This window comes from Papaver somniferum, chromosome 9, assembly GCF_003573695.1.
Source record: "Papaver somniferum cultivar HN1 chromosome 9, ASM357369v1, whole genome shotgun sequence".
NCBI lineage: Eukaryota > Viridiplantae > Streptophyta > Magnoliopsida > Ranunculales > Papaveraceae > Papaver > Papaver somniferum.
Genome location: NC_039366.1, coordinates 75,875,502 through 75,897,009, shown reverse-complemented (window position 1 = coordinate 75,897,009; position 21,508 = coordinate 75,875,502). Strand labels below are relative to the sequence as shown.

Sequence of the window (21,508 nt, the reverse complement as noted above, 5' to 3'; positions counted from 1 at the left end):
ACTAATATCAACACACTGGCATATACAAGGGAACCAGTGGTCGATAACCTAACTCTAGGTCAACACAACTGGCATATACAAGGGTACCAGTGGTCGACTTTATTGAATTTATTCCTTTTGGTCAAATGGTCTGGTCTCAATTTCTCTTCTTCTTTTTTTCAATTTTTTTTCAACTTCTCTCTTCTTTCTTTTTTTTTGTTTTCTTTTTTTGTTTTTTTCAACTTTTTTTTTTCATGGTATCTCAATCACTCTAATTCACCCTAGCATTGGTAACAACTTGAATCGTGAGCCCCACCAAATCACTTAGAAACATATTTAAAAAGAAAAATAAAAACAGAAGTGAAAAGGACTCAACGAGATATGGCGAAACTACCATGTTATTTCTAACACCTGAGCTCTGTGCTTTTATGAATAGACTCTTTAGATGTTGCCATCTAATCAGATTGGTTCCTCAACTCCTACAATCAAAATGCTTCCATCCACTTAGATTGGTTAGTGCCATCCTTAATAGGCATAAATTTCTAGGCTCTGGAGTTTATTTATTCATATTGGAACTAAAAAGTTTCTCCCATACCCCCAAACTTAAATCTAACATTGTCCTCAATGTTCTAAAGATAAAATCAAAAGCATGAACAAGGAGAAACTGTTACCATTTGAAGCAAAAGAGATAAGGAAAGATATTACCGTGTCGCATGAATATTGGGTTACCTCCCAAGAAGTGCTAAGCTTAACGTCTTCCGCCATACTAATAGATGATTAGTCACCTCATGGAATCATAAACTAATAGCCGAAATTTCTGTGGGTCATCAAAACCAAATAGAGTTATCACAAATAAAAGGAATCTGCAACCTGTGAAGAAAATAAGAAAATAAAGCACATCCTTGTCTAGTTTCCTGTTTAAGACAACTACATCTAGCTGTGGTTCAGGTTCAATAACTGGGTCCAAATAAAATATTTTCATGGGTTGGAATTCCTCAAAGCTCAGATCCGGTTCAGGTATTAGAGTCTGGAAAAACTCAAGTAAAAACTTAGAAGCACATAATAATAACCTGAATAATTGAGGATCCTTAAAATCAATCAGTTTTGACTCACACAATCGACCACGATGAAACTGGTGGTCAATCTTAAGCAAATGTATCAACCCTAATCTCTTAAAGTAATTAGGTTTAGTCTCAAAACTAAATAATTGACACATCTGAAATTTATACGTTCCCACAATTGGTTGAAAAATATTTGGTGGGAAAACAAAGTCGATCTTGGTATCATAGCCTGGTCTAACCTCATCAACCAGAGGATGGGTTTCTAACAACTGAACTTCCTTATGGACATCACTAGGTTCAGGAAAACGTGCATGAATATAATCTTGCAAAATGGTTGAGGCACATATGTCAAGTCCTAAGTGAGGGACCTTTGTAAGAGTTAAAGCACATGGAAAATGATAATCACCCCCAAACTTAGATTTTTGGGTATCTCTAGATAGACTAGCTACAATTTCCTCAATTTCTAGATCGTTGGAATCCTGAAAATAGTCAATTGCTTCTTCTAGGTTATACTCAAGTGACGCATCCTCACTCATATTTAATAGTTGTACGAGTTCATTTTCTTCGTCTAAGACCATTGTTTCTAAATCTCTAGACTCTAAAACGGTATTCTCAGAATAAACTCGTTCCTCTAAACCAATATCGACTTCGTAATCAAAAGGAAATACTACATCATCTAAAGAAGTGGTATCTCTAATCAAATCCTCGTCCTTTTGAATAGGTGAATAATCATTAAAATTATCGGGATCTGAACCAGAAAACTATCATCATAAAGTTCATTTGGAGTAACAAATTCCTGATCACTATGCCTACATATTTCAAATTCTTCATCAACACTATCCACATCATAATCATAATAACATGAAAATGGTTGAACCTCATCTAAACAAGTAGTGTTACCAATTTTATCCTCGTCATCTTGATTATGCAAATAACTATCCTCATTTTCAAGGGTACTATTGGAATCACTATATTGGAAATTAAGATTATTTCGAGCAATTCTTTCGTTCGTCTCAGCTATCAGCTTGAAGGATTCCTCTATAGAAAGTTCTCTTTCGTCATAAATTAAGTTATTCATCTCAGCTAACTTACGTGTCGACTCCTCTAATTTCCTGAGGGACTCTTCTAAATGAGAAATATAAGAATTTTGCTCATATGACCGGTGCGTGTGCGGATAGTAGTTGGGCTCATCAAGGTATGAGCCATAACCTTGAAAAGGCTGATGTTCCCAACCATTATTCACACTATGGTCAAAGTAGTAACGTCCATTTTGAAACTCAGTCAGATATTCGTTGTATTGGCTCTTGTAATACCAGTTCGACATTCTATTGCAGGGGTGTGAGTTGTCACACAAAATAAAACCCACTGACAGGGGATTCGTGGGTGGATAGAATCTTACCTCCCGTGCCAGACGGGCGATGAACCGTTGAAGTCGACTCAGGCCACCGACTCCGATGTCAGTGTACGAACCCGAGGGGCCGAGACAATATCGTAACTGTCGTCCTTCCATGCAAACAATTTTTTATTTAAATCAACCCTTCCTTAGGGTTTAAAAATAATAATGTCCCAGTCCAAAAATAAAGTCCAAAAAGTGTCCAAAAATAAAAACAAAAATTACAAAAACTAAAACTAAAACCCTATTTACAGTTTCTAAAAATAAAACAAAATAACTATATACAAAATATTCTTCTTCACTCCTTTCGGATTCCTCTCTTCTTTCCTTCTTTGGCGATGCTTTCCTTTTATAGAACTTTTTCTTTCCTTGTAGCTTTGCTCGAAATCTGAAAAGAATCAAAAAATACCAAAGGCGTAAAAAAGAACAAAAATAAAAATAAATCTAAAACCTAAAACCTAATAAAAATTCGCGTCGGCGGCGCCAAAAATTGATGTAGTTTTGAAAGTGGTAGTAAAGTTCGTTCAACTCGGGTTGTGTAAAGGTTTGATTTAAGAACTAAGAATAAAAATACTAAAAATATATTCACAAGGTTGTCACGAATATCGAGAGGTATTGAGACTTAGGATTTCACCACTAATCACATTCAATTGGTTCATATGATGACTCGTAACAATTCTAGCTCTTTTGTTGACTCTTTTCTTTGCCAAAAGTAGATTTTATAAAGCATTAAATGTAAATCACAAGCATGACGCATCAAAAGTTCCTAAAACCCAGCATGCGACATCAAACAAAATCACAACTAATCAAGAAAAATCATAAATCGATTAAGACAAGTGCAAAAGTCATAAAGAATCAATTATAGTTACCAACTGATTGTGAAATAGGGCTTCCTCCATCATCCCAGTGTTGGGGTTTAGCTCCTCATGTCAAAAACACGCTCAAAATATTTAATCATGGCTCAAATAGGTGTTTTTATTGAAGAAGTGAATCTGTAACAGATATAATTGTTACAGAATCCACTGTTACGGAAGCTGCCCTTACAAATAAATTCTAACAGGAATAGTTGTTGCAAAGCTATTACAAAGGTATTGGATTTGAAAGATTAGGTAACGGTTTCTTGCTAAGTTGCGAAGTGTTCTACGACGTTGTTCTTCAGCAGCAGAAACGTCTTCTCTGCAACTCTTGATTTTCACCTCTGCAGCTTCACCAAGCCCTCAGCTCGGTCCCCCAAAGTCTCGACCTTCTCCTTTGAACTCCCAGCAACTTATATATAGCCAACAGAGCGATTTAATCTCCCCAAAAACTCATCGAAATCTTTTCTTTCCTTCCTTGGCAGTTACGACAATAATCTTTTCTCTAAATTGTTCCACGCGTTTCTGAGCTTTCCCGATTGTCTCAAACTCTTCCTTACATAGATATGTATCTTTGGAAAGAGTTTTAGGTCTTTAGTCTCTCTAGAACTTCTAAAAATAATCTCAATAGGATCCGTGTAAAAACACTTTCCCTGTTTAGCTCCAACTCGGTTTCTAACCCAATTTGATCCAAACAAACACTATACCAGGCTTGTTTGGTTGAATCACGTCCAGCCCAATCAATTCTGGCAATTGAATCTCACTAAAACACCTTCGAAATCAATCCCCAACTCTGCCAGTTGCATGCACAAAATTTCCCGCCAATTTCAGTTTTTAAAACGATTAAGATGGCCTCCCCCTATCCTGTGCTGGTCTCCCTTTAGCAGCTGCCTGGAAATGGATGCCCTTAGTAATTAGTCACCCCTTATCCATTTGAGGGGTCCGAATAGCAAGTGTCGAGCCGATTTTTCCAAAAATGTTTATTGGCCAAAAATACCTACACACACATAAAACACCATAATAAGTACAAAAATGAGCACTATCAATATATAGAATCGAGACAAATTAGACACAAAAATGTGTGTATCATTGTGCTTATGAGAGAGGATGATGTATCTTCAGAAAATCGTTTTTATCCTCAAGATTTTTCTAAATTGGGATAGGGTATCATCCTTAGTTTCTGACACACTGGATTTACCCTTAGAGCTAGTGTTCTTCATAGTTTTAAGAGATATTTTTTTTCCTTTCAAGATTTGTGTTTATTGTCAAAAATCTTTAATTTGTTAACAAGGTCACTCCTTGTCAGTTTTGGAAGGTCATTTCCTTCTGTAATGACATGCTTTTTAGACTCGAATTTTTGTGGTGGATACCTGAGAATTTTACGCACAATATCCTTCTCTGGAATTTCCAAGTTATAAGTTAGGTTTTAAAGCGTTGCTTTGTTCTCTGTAGTATTCCCTTTGAACACAGTCCCCAAGATATCCCAAGCTTCTTTCGAAGTTTCACATATAATCATATGATGTTGTAGATCGTGGATTATGGCGTGAACGATAACGTTAAACCCATCATAATTTCGCTCTGCATTCTCAATATAAACATCATCAAAATCTTCAAGTTCTTTAGGCTTTTATATACCATCAACAACAAAAATTAGATGTGTGTAACCTTTGACAACATGTATCAAAGTTTTGAAACTTCTAACTTGTAAAAAAAATTGCATATCTATTTTCCACCATAGGTAATTAGTGTCATGAAATCTTGGTAGTGCATAAATCGAACTTGATTGACAAAAGCTCGAATTGATGTCTATAGGTTTGGATGGCTACAAACACAAACTATTAGGTATTAAGGTGTTTGCATGATTTGATGCTCACTAAAAAGGATATGGTACCTGCAACCAACATTTTCGTTTGTGAACCTAATCCTGGGATAATCTTTATTCAAGATTATAATCAACAAGGATAATTAACATACTTAGGGACAATTGTTTTAAATGTCATTTATAATCTATAATAGTTGTTTTAAATGTCATTTATAATCAACAATAGTTGTTTGAAATGTCTTTGGCTCAACCGCAATAATTAATAAGGAAGTATAAATTGAAGATATTGTATGCTTGGGTATATTAGAGAGATGATCAAGAAAATGTTTTGGTTTTGAAAATCCCCTTTGAGACCCTATAACTATATTGGTAGTATAAATAAAAGAATCGGTAGAAACAGGAGTATCAAGTGGTGATACCACCTCAATTAGAGAAGAAAATGAAGTCCAGTGAGAATCAAAGCTTTAAAAATAGAATTGAGACTCATCAAACACCACCTGCCTTGAAATATATGACTTTTTAGAAACCGGATTATAACATTTGTATCCCTTATATAGATGGCTATAACCAATAAAAATATATTTCACATATTTTGATGGAAGCTTATCTTTTCTTGAATGAGAAAGATGAGGATAATATGCAGTTCCAATTTATTTTAGAAAGGAATAATCTGGAATTACACCAAATAAAACTTCAAAATGAGATTTAAAATTCAAAATCCTAGTTGGTGTCCTGTTTATAAGATAAGTGGCAGTGAGAAAAACATCATACCACATTTCTTTTGGACAAGAAGCATTAAACAAAAGGGTATTCCTCATTTAAGTAATGTTGTTATGATTCCTCTCATCAAGGTCATTCTACTCAGAGGTTTTGGGACAAGATATTATGACAAGAATGCCAGTTGACTAGAGCAAGTCTTTGAAGGGACCTTTTACAAGTTTTACTGCACCTCATCAACTTGAAAAGCTATAATTTAGGTTGAAAATTGATTTTCTGTATGAGTTTTAAAATGTACAAAGTATTGTGCAACATATGACTTGAGATCCATTAGATAAATCCAATGGAATCTACTAAAGTCATTCACAAACACAATGTAATTTTGTATCCATTTAAAGAAGAAATTATTGGACCCCAAATATCACAATGAACTAAAGAGAGAGGTTTATTTTCATGTGACTTGGATAATTGAAAAGGCAGTTACTTGCTTTTAGCAAGCTAACAAGGATGACACAAAGCTGAATATTGAGGAGAAGCGAATTCTATTTATTTTATATAATACAATTTTTGAACTATTTGATTTGAAGGATGTCCTGACCAATCATGCCGGAACGAACAAAGTAGTAGAAAGGGAATGTTGAATATGAATAGAAGATAAAGTATATTTTATAGGATACAAAATATTAACTATTATTCCATGAGTAAGCAATGCATTTGAGAAAAAGATATCCTTTGTAAATTTGGCCACTGATAGTAAATTATGCTTTATATCAGGAACCAATAAAATAGTTTTAGGCGTTTGCATGATAGACGTTACAGTTGAATTAATGATTAGTGACTTACCATTATCAATTTGCATATTTTCTTCGCCTCTAAATGTAGAAGTATTCTATAGAAAGGCTTTCATCTCCAGTATATATGTTGTTGCACTAGAATCAGCTAGCCATTCTGGAGCATCAGAAGTAGAAGGAACATAAAATATTCGCCGAGTGAAGTAAAAGCATGTTGTTGAGAAGTATTTGGGACATCATTTGTATCAAAACTGAAATTAGGAGGATGATATCTGAAATAACACCTACTAGCGTAATTTCTTTACTTTCTGCAAATCTGACATTCTACTTGAGAAAAATCTCCACTACCATTTACATTTCCAATACTAGAAGTACCTTCTTGATTTGCATTATTTTTGAAATTAGAAGTATTCTTAAAATGACTTGACCCTGAATTCTTGAACTTTACTCTTCCATTCCCAATAAATTAGTGCCATAATTAACATCCCTACTATAGAAAGTTGTGGGATGTTGTGCATCAAAAACCACACTAGAATCTTGTTGCCGTTCAATGACCTACTGCTCATGATTAAATAGCCTAGGTTTTATTTATGCAAAATTAAATGGGATTTTTCTATTTTGTGCAGAAATCACAAAATTATCATATTCTTTTCCTAAATCATTTCGCACATGCATAATCAAATCAGAATCACTAAATCTTTCACATATTGCATCTAATGAATCAGCTATTTTCTTGAGATTATGAAGATAACAAGAATAGTAAGATTACCTTTCTAGAAATCATGAAGTTGATTTCTTAACAATCTATTCCTTGCCATAAATTGATTCTTGAAACTTATTTCAAGAAAGACCATATTTCCTTTTCAGTGGAAAGACCCAACACATCACCAAATACAAAAGAAATAAAGGTTGCCTTCATACAGCTGGTACCAAAACAATCTAATTTCCTCTAGTAAATCCACTTTGGATTTAATTTTGAAACACCACCAATGATAATTTCCTTCGCTGGTTGTTGTTCTTCTCCAGTCACATAGCCATACAAATCAGTTACTAACATTGACTCAATCTGACCATGCCAAAGTAACAAAATTGTAGAATCCAATTTACAAAATTGGCGATATTAGATAATGGTTGAGTAAAATTGAGAGATTCACCATCTTGATCAGCAGAATTACTATCCATTTTTGTCCTTATTGTATAAACAAACAAGGTCATGAAAATTTTCTGAGAAAATATTGATAAAGATCAAAATTAGAAGCAAATCGAAAAAATGATCAAAACAAGTGGTTAGACTCTTACATTAGCTGCTCTGAACATTATTTTATGATTCAGCTTCAATGTCTAATGGAATGGAAGCAGAGATGCTCTCTTTGCCGTCAGCGGAAAGCAAGTCCATTTCACTTCAGTCTACTTCCAATCAAGACTATGTTATCCTTTCTCAGGCCAGTAAGCTAGTGAGTCAGATGGACCAACAACAACTTGGAAAAATCCTTCTTTCTCTCTTCCTATCGATGAACACAATGATGTAGTACTACCACAAAACCACCACCCTCTTCTGTGGGGCAACACACCCATCTCATCTGGGACATGCGGAGCAAAAGCAACGAAATAACAATCCGAATCTGGTCCGCTGGTACAACACAATACAAGGTTTAAAATTTGTTGTAAAAGATTTATAGAATCGAAAACTTAATGTATGAAAAGGTATTGATTCTTTTGATTCTGCTAAAGATTAATAAGAAAAGTTTTGCGGAAAATTAATGGCACGGATTGAAACCGATTGATACCATGAAAAATTTGTAAATTGTTATCGTAATGATTTAATAATATTGAATAGTTCCAACGGAAGAATACAAGAGTATTTAAAGAAAAGTTGTAAGAGATAATAGTTGGGTTAGTCAACTACAATCAAGTCAATACTTGACTTGACAATTACATAGTTGCCTATCCTGCAACTATCATATCATATAGTAACAATAGACTAAGATATATCAATTGAGTATCAAACAAACAAAACATAGTAGGCCTGTGTTTTTGGCTTATTCTAGTATTGTTTTGTCTTTGTAACCTTTCGGTTGCGTATATAGGTTGATTTTTATTTGATATAACCTTTTTATTTCGAAATAAAAATACTACATAGCTCAGATGTTGATCATATATCCACCAGGATTCAAGTAAAGAAAATTCAGTTTTTTCTATCCCACTAGATGACCTTGATTCATCTCTTCATCGTTGGTGTTTCTATTTGTTTAATTGTTGCATCCTTAGAGCCCATCAAAACTTTGTTCTTATACGGGATGCCTTGTTTAGTGTTTCGACAGTTCATGGTGTTCTTTCTTTGGGGCGTGTTGACATGTTCTTGTTTTTGTTCAGGTCTGAATTTTCTTTGAATCGATGGGAGTGATTAGGAAGAATTCTAGATCTGTTTTAGGGGATTTTGCTTTGGTACATCTATGGGAGCTATCTATTACCAACTTCACAACCATTAAATAGAGAAGTTTTTGAAGGAACCTTATTCAACTTTTCTTTTCATGAGAAATTTGACATGGTTATGGTCGGTATTCATTTGTCAACTTCATATACGCTTATTGTTTTAAGTACCTCCATTCGGATTTTTAATGGTTTTCGATCAATTAGGGCGAGTGTTGGAATTATTATATTTTAGCCTCCTAGTTTGGAGGATCACAAAACTTATAATAAAGATAAGGTTTTCTAGATTTTATTTGTTGCAAATCAGGTTGGTAGCTTCGTTCCCATTAGCGCTATTTGGGACACTTCAAAATAATCTGCTTAGCTTTTTTTTCTCGAGAATCAACAACTGTATCTTTAAGGTTTTAATGGTTTTCATAACTTCAACGGATCTCTTGATTCATATGATTATGCGGTTATATTGGGTTAACCCAACAACTGAGATACTCGGTAGCTGAAGCAGCAACAACTTTACAACCCATCATCACTTCCGAAACATGATCAAGAAGACGGAACTTCGTTTAATATTCTTTTTTGAGTTCCAATACCATTAATTTAGCGCAATTAAATTAGTAATTTACAACATTCTCCATGGGTCGGTGGATAACCCACCCTTGTGTGATTTCTTTTTGTTTTGATTAGTCAATATTAGTTGTATTAGTGTATCGGTCAGTTTAAGTTAGAGTTTGTAAACGAATTTATCCTATTATTTACTTTTAGTATTGTCTTTTCTGCAATTTTACTATTTCAAGCTTTCGGTTAGAGGACCTGGTCAAAAAATTGCAGATGGATCAAGCAAGAATTCAAGGAAATAGACAAGTAACGTATGGGGAATACACCTAAACATCTAGACACAAAGGCCTAATTAACATCTCGCATCGGACGCAGTCTTGTCCATAATAATTACAACTTTCTTGTGGAACGCATTCGCCGAAGAAGTATGGAGTATGGACCCTCGACAATCTCATCCAAATTTAATTCACCAATTTCAACATCTACCCCTGCTAAATTCTAATTCAGAGATTGATACTCACAGTTTGCTTTACTATCTTGTTGTTGTTAGCTCATGGAATACCGATTCACATGTATTTGAATCTTTGGGCATCCCATACCCTTGTAAAATCTCTTTGGTAGATTGATAAATTTCATGTTTTAAAAAAAAAGTAAAATATACTAAGCGTGCCATCTATTTTACAAATTATGTATGTGTTAGGACAACATCAGTTACGTAATATTCTAGAACTTCTTATACATAGAATGTCTTGTATTCTAGGAAAGGTAAACATTAGGAAATACTTGTATTCCAAGTATTTACGTATTTAGGATTCTACAAAGTCTATATGTATAAATAAGTTGTCTATGCTTTGTAATATACACGGTGAAAAGCGTATTGAATACAGAGAATAATTCTCCTAATCCCTCTTCTTCTCTTCTCTTTACTTTACCCTAATATACACAATCTCGACTTGGTATCATCCTTGTTCGATTCTCCATGGCTTCCGCATCTTCTACAAAACTACAGTTATCGGTTCTTCACAATCTATGATGGATGCTTCTGTCTTCTCCCAACCACATCACATCATCACTGTCAAACTAGATGAAACAAACTATTCTCTTTGGCATGCTCAATTTTTACCCTACCTTCAAGGATATGACCTAGATGGTTATGTTAATGGTGATAAACCCTGCCCCTCTACAACCCTTGAAAACACTAATCCAGAATATGCTCCCTGGATCAAACAGGATCGTATTCTTCTCGGCTGGATATTTTCTTCCTTAACTCCTGCTGTCTTAAGAAAAGTTCATCGTCTTACCACCTCACATGAAGTTTGGTCATCTCTTGAATCTCTATTTTCCTCTAAATCCAATGCTCATATTCATCATCTACAATGTGAGTTAAGAGATTTGAAGAAAGGATCTCTCTCTATGAGGGAATACATTGATCGTGCTCGTGATATTGTCGACAGTTTAGCCGTCGCGGATACTACAGTTACCACCACCGAAATGCGCCACTGCATTCTTGCTGGGTTAGATACATCTTATGATGCCATTGTTACATCTCTTACCACATCAGTGGGTACGATGAAGCTTGAAGATTTCATAACCTATCTTCTTACTTTTGAGTTGCGTGAGGAGCAACAAACAAGATGTTGCACTCTCAACCTGTTGCCAACATTGCCAACTCTGCAAAGTCCAACCTGCCAGGATCTGCTTATCAACAGCGTACAAACTTTGCACAGACGCTACCTGGAAGTACTCGCCAAACATTGCCTTGCCAACTATGTGACAAACCTGGTCACCCTGCTCACCTATGCTGGAAGAGGGTTGACAGAAACTTTCGACCTCAACCACCACGACGTCCACAGGCTTCAACTTCTCAAGCTTCTTCTGCTCCTCGTGCGTATGTCACTCAAGCACCAAGATATGGCTCTACTGCTCCGTGGGTTCCAAATAGTGGAGCTACAGAGCATATTACTAATGATCTCTCTCGCTTGCATATTCACTCTGAATATAATGGCCCTGATCAGATCAAAATCGGCAATGGCGACTCTATTCCTATCTCCCATGTTGGTTCATCAATTTTAGGGACACTTGATCTTAAGTTACACCTCTCCAACACGTTTTATACTCCTCATTTCTCTCATAATTTGTTATCGGTTGCTCGACTTACAAGTGATAACAATGTGTTGTTTGAGTTTCATCCTGACTTTTGTCTTGTAAAGGATCGATGTACAGGGAAGGTTCTTCTACGCGGTCGTAGGGAAGGTGGTCTCTATGAACTGGATGCTTCCTCAGTTTCTCTAGAAGTATGTGTCGGTGAAAGAGCAAGTCTGCATGATTGGCATTCTAGATTAGGACATCCTATGATGCGAACTGTGCGTCATATTATTTCAAAATTTTCTCTTCCAGTATCTAGTAAAACTATAACCTTTTGCTCCTCTTGTCATGAGCATAGGAGTCATAAGTTACCTTTCTCTTCTAGTATGACTCAATATTTGCATCCTCTAGACTTGATTGTTTCTGATGTCTGGGGTCCCTCTCATATTTTGTCTAATGAAAGTTATAGATACTATATTATTTTTATTGATGCTCAAAGTCGTTTTACTTGGATGTTCCCTTTATCTCATAAATCTGATATCTACTCTATTTTTCTTGTGTTTCAAAAACACACGTTGAAACACAAGGAAATGAGGAGCCTGTCTTGTTATTTTTATTTTGCAATAATACACGGTGGTTGAAAGCAACGGAGAGTTACAAGTCATGACACCATCACCACGACCTATAGGTGTTCCATGCTTCCATCAAATCCCTAAAAGGCTAAAACCCATCACCATCTACAAACACATAATTAGGGGTGTTATTGTGGTACCCTAACAACTGAAATAATGTATAATTATATATATTTTAGTGGTTCAACTAACTATAAATTATTAAGTTTTGCTTAAAAAACACATCAGTATATTCTTAATATTCCCAGTGCCATTAAGTTAGGTCTAACCATTTATCGATTACAAACATGATAGGTATAACCAATTTGTGGGATGTCATCTGTCTATCCTATCCTGTTGGTATTTAGCTCCAGGTCTTATCTCTACTTTTCATTTCTTCTCTTCCTCATCTTAAATGCAAATTAGTATTAAGCCAATTTGAAGTCTGATATTTTATCTAACAAGCATTTTAGCCGTGCATTTGCAAGAAAACACCATAAAGATCCTATTACCTTCGTTGATGATATTTTGATTACCTTGGTAACGTACCATTTCATTACAAAAAAAAAAAAACTTGATAATGTACCTAATCAACTAGTGGAGAAAAATGAAATTATTATCTAATAATTTAGGCAGAATTATATATATACCACTTCCTTGGGGTTCGACAATAATGCAAGCCACTAGATATAGCTCATGATAAGAGTTGAATTAAATGAGAGAATGAACGAAGATCACATGCTCATGTGACTTCCAAAAACGAAGTTCGATAAAGGGATTTTGTCATGACTAAGCAAAGACCTCTGCCACGATATTAGTTCTAACATCCCGGAAAACAGAAACACCCATTTAACTTTTCAGAATAGGGAATTTAGAGACTGAGATTAGAGATTATCCACTCTTTGCTTAGTGTGTCTGAAACTGAAGCACATGTTTGGTTGCTTATTTTGACCAGAGACCAAATCAACAGATACGAAGGTGGATCAGTTAATTAATTATTTATCGATCTTGACACTTTTTACTTTTACTTGATGACTTGGAAGGCTAATGCCTGGTTCGCCTCCTGAGGATGTAATCAAACCTGGAAATCCTGAACAGTGTTAAGGTAATTATATGTGTTATGATGTTGTTAAATCAAAAATATTAATAACAAATATGCAGATACTTTTTTTTTGTAATTATTTGATCTGCTCGTGGACCATTTCGGTTGTGAGGCATATTCATCGGCTCCAATCTGAAGAAGCTAATTTTTGGACCCGGATGGTCCTCATTGTCCCAGACTCCCAGGTTCCCAAGCAAATTTGGGAACAACATTTAATCGTGGGTACGCCTAGTTTCATTATTTGCCCCGGTGGCTTTACTCAGATTGACTTTTTTCTTGATAATTCATAATTTTCCGGATAAGATAGTGCGTAGTGGGTACTAGTACTATATCCCAAACCGACCAGCCAACAATAACATGCCTTTTCTTGGATCTCGACAAGAAAGAAGAAACACGTTACTGTAATCCCTCTACAGGATGAGAGTACCTGAGGATGTATATACACATTTAACTCGGACGGATGAACATCAAGGAACAAAGTTAAGTCATTTTAGGAGTTGATGCTTTTATTTCATGTTTGTTCCAACATGTGAGTGTTGTCTGTTTTCCCATGTGTATTTGCTCCTTTCTATTTTTCAGCAAAATCCCCTTTTCTTTCACTTCCTTAAATACCATCATCCTAGTTTTTTATGGACGTAAATCAAGATTAGGTGCATATGTGTGACACATCCTAGTCAGTCGTTACGACGGCTAACACAAGTGATGTAGGCTCATTACGAGTAATCCTTGATTGCGAAGCAGTTTCTCTCGTGCCATTTCTAATACTATACTCCTGAAATCCGCTCAAAATCGATCCTTCTTGGGAGATTTAAGCACAGTTTCGGACGTCTCTATACCCACTTAAAACTGCAAGTAGGAAAGTTTAAGCATTAGTTGCCACACGACCATTCAAGCAAGAGCCTCTTTGAAGGGAAACACCAGTTGTGTGAAGAAAACGGTTTTCATATGAACGATTTTTTGGGACCATGATTTTTTTTAGGGACCATGGTTTTATTTTGGGTAAAGACATTAGAAGTAAATCTAGGTCATCCCTTATCTACATATTTATATTAATACCTAAATTACCTTCCTGATTAATTTTGGGTGATGATTAGTTAGTGTCAATAATAGTTAGTGTAATGATTAGTGAGATGATTAAGTTAAAGATAATTAGTGAGATTAAAAAATCAGATGTTTTTTTTTTTAAAGAAGTAGAATTATTGAGAGAGTAAAGTTAGAGAAGATGAAGAAGGAAAACATGAAAAACGATGGATTTTACCAACCACAACCGGAGGAAGGGTATTTGGGTACCCACGTATGCTTCAAACTTAGATAATGTTGATTGAATTGCTCCAAATTTTCGAAAAAAATGAAATTTTTTATGTAGATTTGGGCCAGTTCGGTTACCATATGTCAAGAACATGTAACCGAACACACCTGAAAGTGTAGTTCGGTTACGTTTTCCAAACACGCAGGTTACCGAACTCGCTCGTTAATGGAGGTTTTGGTCGTACAGTGTAATGTTCGGTTACCTAGGATAAAATGGTAAATAACCGAACTTTGAACTTAACAATTTATTTGGGTACATCTTGTGTGTTCGGTTAGTTCGCAAACTTCAACGCAACCAAGCTTCCAACCGAACTGCAGGTTAAAAGTAACCTAGTGTTAGAAGTTCGGTTGGTTCGCAAACTTCAACATATTTTGCGAATCAACCGAACTGGGCTTATATATGCATATATGCAATTAGGCAAACGTTCGGTTACTACGAAATTTGTTTCTTGGGGAATTAGGTAGAGTTCGGTTACGAAGTTTCAAATGTAGAGTTCGGTTACAAAGAAAACTTAATATTTTTGCGAACGAACCGAACTTGTGGACTTCTCATTATTTTCGTAAACTAAAGTTCGGTGATATCCTTATTTTGCGAAGGAACCGAACTTATGGACTTGTGTTGTTCTAATAGAAGGAGTTCGGTTAAATGTATTTTTTTTGCGAATCAACCGAACTCTGAGTTCGGTTAAGAAAAAATTAATTCGTGATAACCGAACTTTTCTCTGAAAAAAAACCCCTCCATTAAACCTCTCTACAACTTCCATTTTCAACTCATTTTAATGATTACTTCTCATTTATTCAACCAAAAACGAATGACAAGTAATGGGTTTGTGAAAATATCTTTCTTAATATTTTAAATTAAGCTATATATATAGTGGTGGTGGTGGTGGTAATCGGAGGTGGTTGTGGTAATCGGTGGTTGGTGGTGGTAGTGGTGGTAATCGGCGGTGGTGGGTGGTGGTGGTGGTGGTAATCGGTGGTTGGTGGTGGTGATAATCAGAGGTGGTGGTACTGGTAATCGGCAATGGTGGGAGGTGGTGGTGGGAGGAGGTGGCGATTATATATATATAGGTGGTTATTGGGTTGGTTTTAAATTAAATTAGGTTAAGGGTAGGTTAGTCATTTCAATGCCTTAGGACACCCCTTATAACTATAGAGAAGGTGACCTAATAAAACCATGGTCCCCTCAAAAAAAACCATGGTTCCTAAAAAGTCGTTCCTTCATATGATATCACGTAGATATCTAATGATAAGCCCAAGCCCAAGCCCAAACCCAAGATAAGACATACTGTCACCCAGATGAAACTTGGAACTGTGGGCTGGGGAGCATTGCTGTATTATTACGAAAATCCAGTATCACTAGATTTTGTCCCCGTGCTACGCACCGGGAGACCCGAAAATCATCACCATCATTTTTTATTTATTTTTATTCGATGTAGCTTCGCCTCGCCCCATCGTGATTTTATTTTGCTTAGGATTTTTATTTGGTATGGCTCCTCGTCGCCTCACATGCTTAGGATTTTTGATTTGGTGTGGCTCGGCTTCGTCTCGTCCCACCCTGATGCACTCTTGGCTCGGCTTCACCTTACCTGTCCCGAACCATGTTTAGGATTTCTAATTTGGTGTGGCTCGGCTTCGCCTCGCCCCGCCGCTTATCATTTTTTTATATAGTGTGGTCTAGTGGTCATGGAATACAATCTTTGAGATTCAAATATGCACTTCAGTTGGTTTTAATGCTGTAGTCATGATAATATAGCAGTAGAGTCGTACTCGGGCAATTCCTCATCCGTTCATATTTTTTCTAACGAATTTAGTTGTAACCTTTCACTCCAAGACTAACATGACTAACTCAAACCTCCCTCATCTCTCTTGTTAGAGATCTAAACCTCCTAATGGACTGAGAGCAAGACAACTCAAACAAAGAAAAATAAGTCGAGGGTCACACTCATAAGCAGAAATATTAAAAATAATAATAAAAAAAAAGAATAAGACACAAAGTTTTTTTTTTTTTGAAGCGTGGAAATATTATTAAAATTAAGCGGCAATTATACGAGGGTAGATGATACTCAATGAGTCATCCATTACAATTTGATTAATGCACGGTGGGATAGTATGGTCCCAAAATAAAGTTGTAAGGTTCTCCAGTTGGATGTTGTCTGCCGTCAGATTGGCCAATCCATGGGGGATCTGTCTCATTATCTGTTTGGTTTCAGAGATCATTCCTGATATGTACCAAGGAGGATCGGCATCCGAGGTTAGGAATCGAAGCAAATTTTCCGAGTCGGTTTCAAATTCAACATTTGGTCAGCTTCGTTCTTTTGCCGTCCTGGTCGCTATCAGCATTGCCCATGATTCAGTTGTGAGGGCGTTGGTGATTCCTAGTGGTTGTGCTACGGCTACTAGGGTGTTAGCAGAAGCATCCCTACAAATGAAACCTGCTCCAGCTATTTCTGGGTGTCCTCGCGCTGTTCCGTCTGTGTTGATCTTGATCCAATCTGGATTAGGTTTGACCCAGCCTATGTAGATTGTTGTGGTCGTTTGTGTTCCATTTCTTGGGTTTGCAAGAGCTGGCATTCCAGATAGCACAGGAGGGAGGTTCTCCTGTGCCCAAGAAAATTTTCGTTGCAGACTAATAGCCATCTGGATAATGTTACAAAGTTTGGTATCCCTATATGTAGAATACAACACAACATGGCTCGAATATAGTGTGGATGGAGATGGGTCTAGCCTACTATTATTGTCAGAAAGATATCTTCATCCGCTTTGTATAAGATAAATTATTCACAAAACACCAAAAGTGTATCTACTATGGGTAAGTTTCTACCTAAAAGAACATTCCAAAATGACGATCAAATAGTACCAAACAACCCATAAAGAAAAAACCCATCGCGCGAGTTGAGCATAAATTTCATCACCTATCCATAATTCATACATCTTTGCATTTATTTTTGAAACGATTAGCGTGAATATTCATACGAGAGTTAGCACGGTGCTCCAAGCCATAATGCAAGTACCTTGTATCCAAACACATGAAAGTTATGACAATCATCACAATAGATTAAAATGTTATTTAATCAAAATAACCACCAGAACCAGAATTACAAAACGGATGTGCTTTTAAGTTTCAAGTACTCACATTCACTTCCAAAACCTTCATGTTTAGATATTCCTGAGCACGATGATGGACTCTTACTGCCACAAATTGTAGTCATCGTCAACATACTCTGTTAAATTTGACCAATTTCAAACATCCTCCAATTTATAACTCCTCCAAAATCATTTATCAAGTCCAAATTTGGGGGAAGACAGCTGCACCAGTAGCACAGATCTATCTTCCTGGCTTCTCAATATCCCATCCATTTCAGTCCGCCTTCTCGATATCCACTACTTTGAATACAATCAGCAAAACCCCTCCTTGTTTTCTAACCAAACTCCTCTGCAAACCCTTTGAAACTCAAAGTAAACCCATCATAACCAGCTCGCAGTGACCCCTCTGGTGCAGCAACAGGGATAACATATTCATTCAAGCAATTTGTCAAACATTTGATTTGCACGATCTGGTGGTGCTATTGTGCATCGAGGAAATCTTCAACAGCTCTCCAATTCCCTGCAATTTCAATTACACAAAACAAACCCATTCAACATCAAACTTCCTCATCATAGAAACCACGGCCTACATCATCAACTCAATCTGTAGCCATCGTGCAGAAAATATGGAGAATATTAACAAATCAATTGTGCACAAAATATCCCCAAATCCGTAGTAGTTTTATCAAAATAAATATCAAAAAACACAAATATAACCTTGAGAAACCTAAACTATAACATGGAAATCAATTTACACAAATCAAATCCGAATAGAAACTTAACACTAAAAACTTAAGAGGAGATTATCACACATCAAATCAATTTTTCAGTTGCGACGTATATGCGACTTATATGAATCTAGCACAGATTTGTGTTTGAATCACCTAATTTGGATGAGCGGATGGATCTCAGATGGTTTTAGGTTTACAGGTTAGGGTTTTGTTAAGAAGAATCAGAGATGAAAAAAGAGGAATCTCAAATGGGTATTTGATTCGGAGTAGCAGATGAGAAAGCAGAGAAGAACATCGCTCAAGTTCATGGGTCTGAGTTGGAGAGCGATACGATTCAGAGATGGGTTTTCAGCAGAGAAGAAGAAGCAGCAGGAGGAAAGCCCTAATACGTTAGATTTCTAACGGGTGTAGTGTACACTTAACGGACGTCAGTAACGTACAGTTAAGTTTTTGGTGTAATCAAAGTGTAAGTTATTAATTAGGTGTAAATACTCACATAAGTTTTGTACACCTACGTTTGTCCTAACGGTGTTATTAAGGGTCAGTTAAATATATGGTGTAAACAGAGTGTAACACAATTTTTAATGTCTCAACCAATAGAGTTACGCCGCTTGTCCTTCCCAAAATTGCCTTGTGTGAAAGCTTTTACCAAATTTAATTTGAAGGGGGTGTCATACTCACCGTGCGACGTGAAAGCTCATATAACTTAGTGTTTTAAAGGAGGGAGATATTTATATTTATTTATTTTTTGATGCAAAAGAAAAATATAATAAAATTACTCAAAGTCTGACATAATGAAAGACCCTAAAAACGCTGGATAATGCCTAGCCAACAACAATTAACAACCACCTCTTTACGGGCATGTTTAGCTGGTTCATCCGTATAATTATTTGCTAGCCTATTTGTGTGCATACAACTCCAATTATCAAAATTGCTTAATAAAAAGACAAATGTCTTCAATGATGCCGCTAAACTACCATGGAATAGCTGTTTCCTTGCCTTGAAAAGTAGTGATCAGTGTCTGGTAATCTGACACCAACTCTATCTTCATGTTCTACAACCTCCAAAACAGCTACACATTCTAGAAATTCAAACTCAGGTGTTAGATATTTCCAATAACATAGAAAATAAAACGGTTTTGGTTTTTGGCTTGCCGCTACGATGGGGGAGTGTCCTGTGTTGAATAAACATAATGAATGTTAGTTGGGGATGAAGAGACACCTCTAATAGGTGTGATGGTTCATAAAAGACACAACCATTCTCAATAGACACCTTATGTGTGTTTTGGAAGTGAAGAGGCATCTCCAATAGGCATGAGTTCCCTATAAGTAGTGATGGTTTGTTTTCATTCATACAATAGAAAACATATCTAAAACATCTGATTTCTTTTCTCTCTAAGCATCATCAGAATCTAAATATTGTGTGTTCTTGGTTGGGTCAAGGGAAGTACAACTCTTGAATCCAATTATGTTGTTAGGGCTTCATTGTATTCTGAAAGTAATATTTCGCTGACCGGTTGTACTCGCCAATTATTTAGGAATGGTCGAAATAATTGCTGAAAAGAATCGCAAGGCCTTGAAGCTCCAGTGATACAACATTCTTTTCGATCTCTGTTTTTTCATCCTCTAGTACCCTATATTTTCCAACAGTTTTCAGCAATTATGTTCGGTAATGGAGGATGGAACATTGATGAATTTCAAGGACTTTCTTCCTTCACAAGATACAGAAGCAGAAGTTGGATTTTTCGCACTCACGATAAGTTTGTTTGATCAACGGGCTATACGGTTGGGCTTTATAATAATACCAATGTATAACAAGTGGGGATATTTTATGGGAAACTTGGAAAATGCCCTATATTTCGATGTCCCGTCGGGAAAATGCCCCACGAAAACAAAGTTATGGGAAAATTCCCCACCATCCACTTTTCCATCCAAGAGGCGTTAAAAGGTCAAAACATGCACATGTGTGCTCTTACACGTGCGAGCAAAAGACAAAATAACCCTTCTTCATGATTTCGCCGCGTGTCCTAGAATTAAGTCATGGCGGCAGATGGGAACTGGAACCCTCATGCCTTCGATAGGATTTCGCCACGTGTCGAATGAAAAGGATGAATGGTCAAGGATGAGATCTGTATCTATTACCTAATTACCAAACCCATGTATTACATTATACCTCCGTGTTTTGTCAAACAGTGAAGATGAAGATTTATATGAAAATCACGTCCACAAAACAACGAATCAGACAAAATTTTATACAGATTCTCAAAAACCAAGCAGTTAGTTTACAAAAGAGATCCACCCATTCTCAAAAACAAGTCAAAATATTAGATGTTCATATACTATTTACAGTAAAGGGTGAATCATTTGTTCACTACAATTAGTGCTGAGGCATTTGAGTGCTATTTTGCTTCCTCATCAAACCCAACCTGCGTCAGAAATGCCTAAAGACCTCATCAATCTGAATAAGCTACTGTGGTGGATCAGAACCCTTCCTGCACCTTTCCATATCACATATCCTGCAACAAACATAAGTGATTGTAAAAAACATCATCAATCTGCTCAATACAATCTTTCCGAACATTTACATCACCCAAAAATCTCTAAAACCTCCCAGTGAAAACTATTTTTAATATCAATTAGCCTCCATTCAAACCAGTATCTCATTTTGATAGCCGCAAATCACAATTCATACTGAACTGGTTCTCATATCAATGACAGAAACTGACAATGAATTGGTTTAAAATTTCACCACAAAAATTATTGTTAGATTATGAGGCTTGAATTACCACACATGGTATGTGGACTCTAGATTGATGGCGCCAGAGCTATGGACAACAGAATATTTGAAACAGTAAAAGGTGCAGGATAAATAAGCTTCATAAATCGTCATCTGGTTCATAACTAACAACCACACAAAGAAACCATCGCAAACTATAGGTTCATAGTTAACATCCACAAAGGGCGAGTACGGATACCTTGAACTGTA

General features: G+C 36.2%; 1 long non-coding RNA gene across 1 annotated transcript; it reads right to left on the bottom strand.

Moving 5' to 3' along the window:
* Nucleotides 1–16,727: 16,727 nt before the first annotated feature.
* Nucleotides 16,728–18,862, bottom strand: LOC113308223. The gene is made up of 3 exons (XR_003339596.1): nucleotides 18,677–18,862; nucleotides 17,842–18,312; nucleotides 16,728–17,719 (listed from the first exon to the last, which is right to left on the bottom strand). It is a non-coding gene; the product is annotated as an uncharacterized LOC113308223 (long non-coding RNA).
* Nucleotides 18,863–21,508: the final 2,646 nt, after the last annotated feature.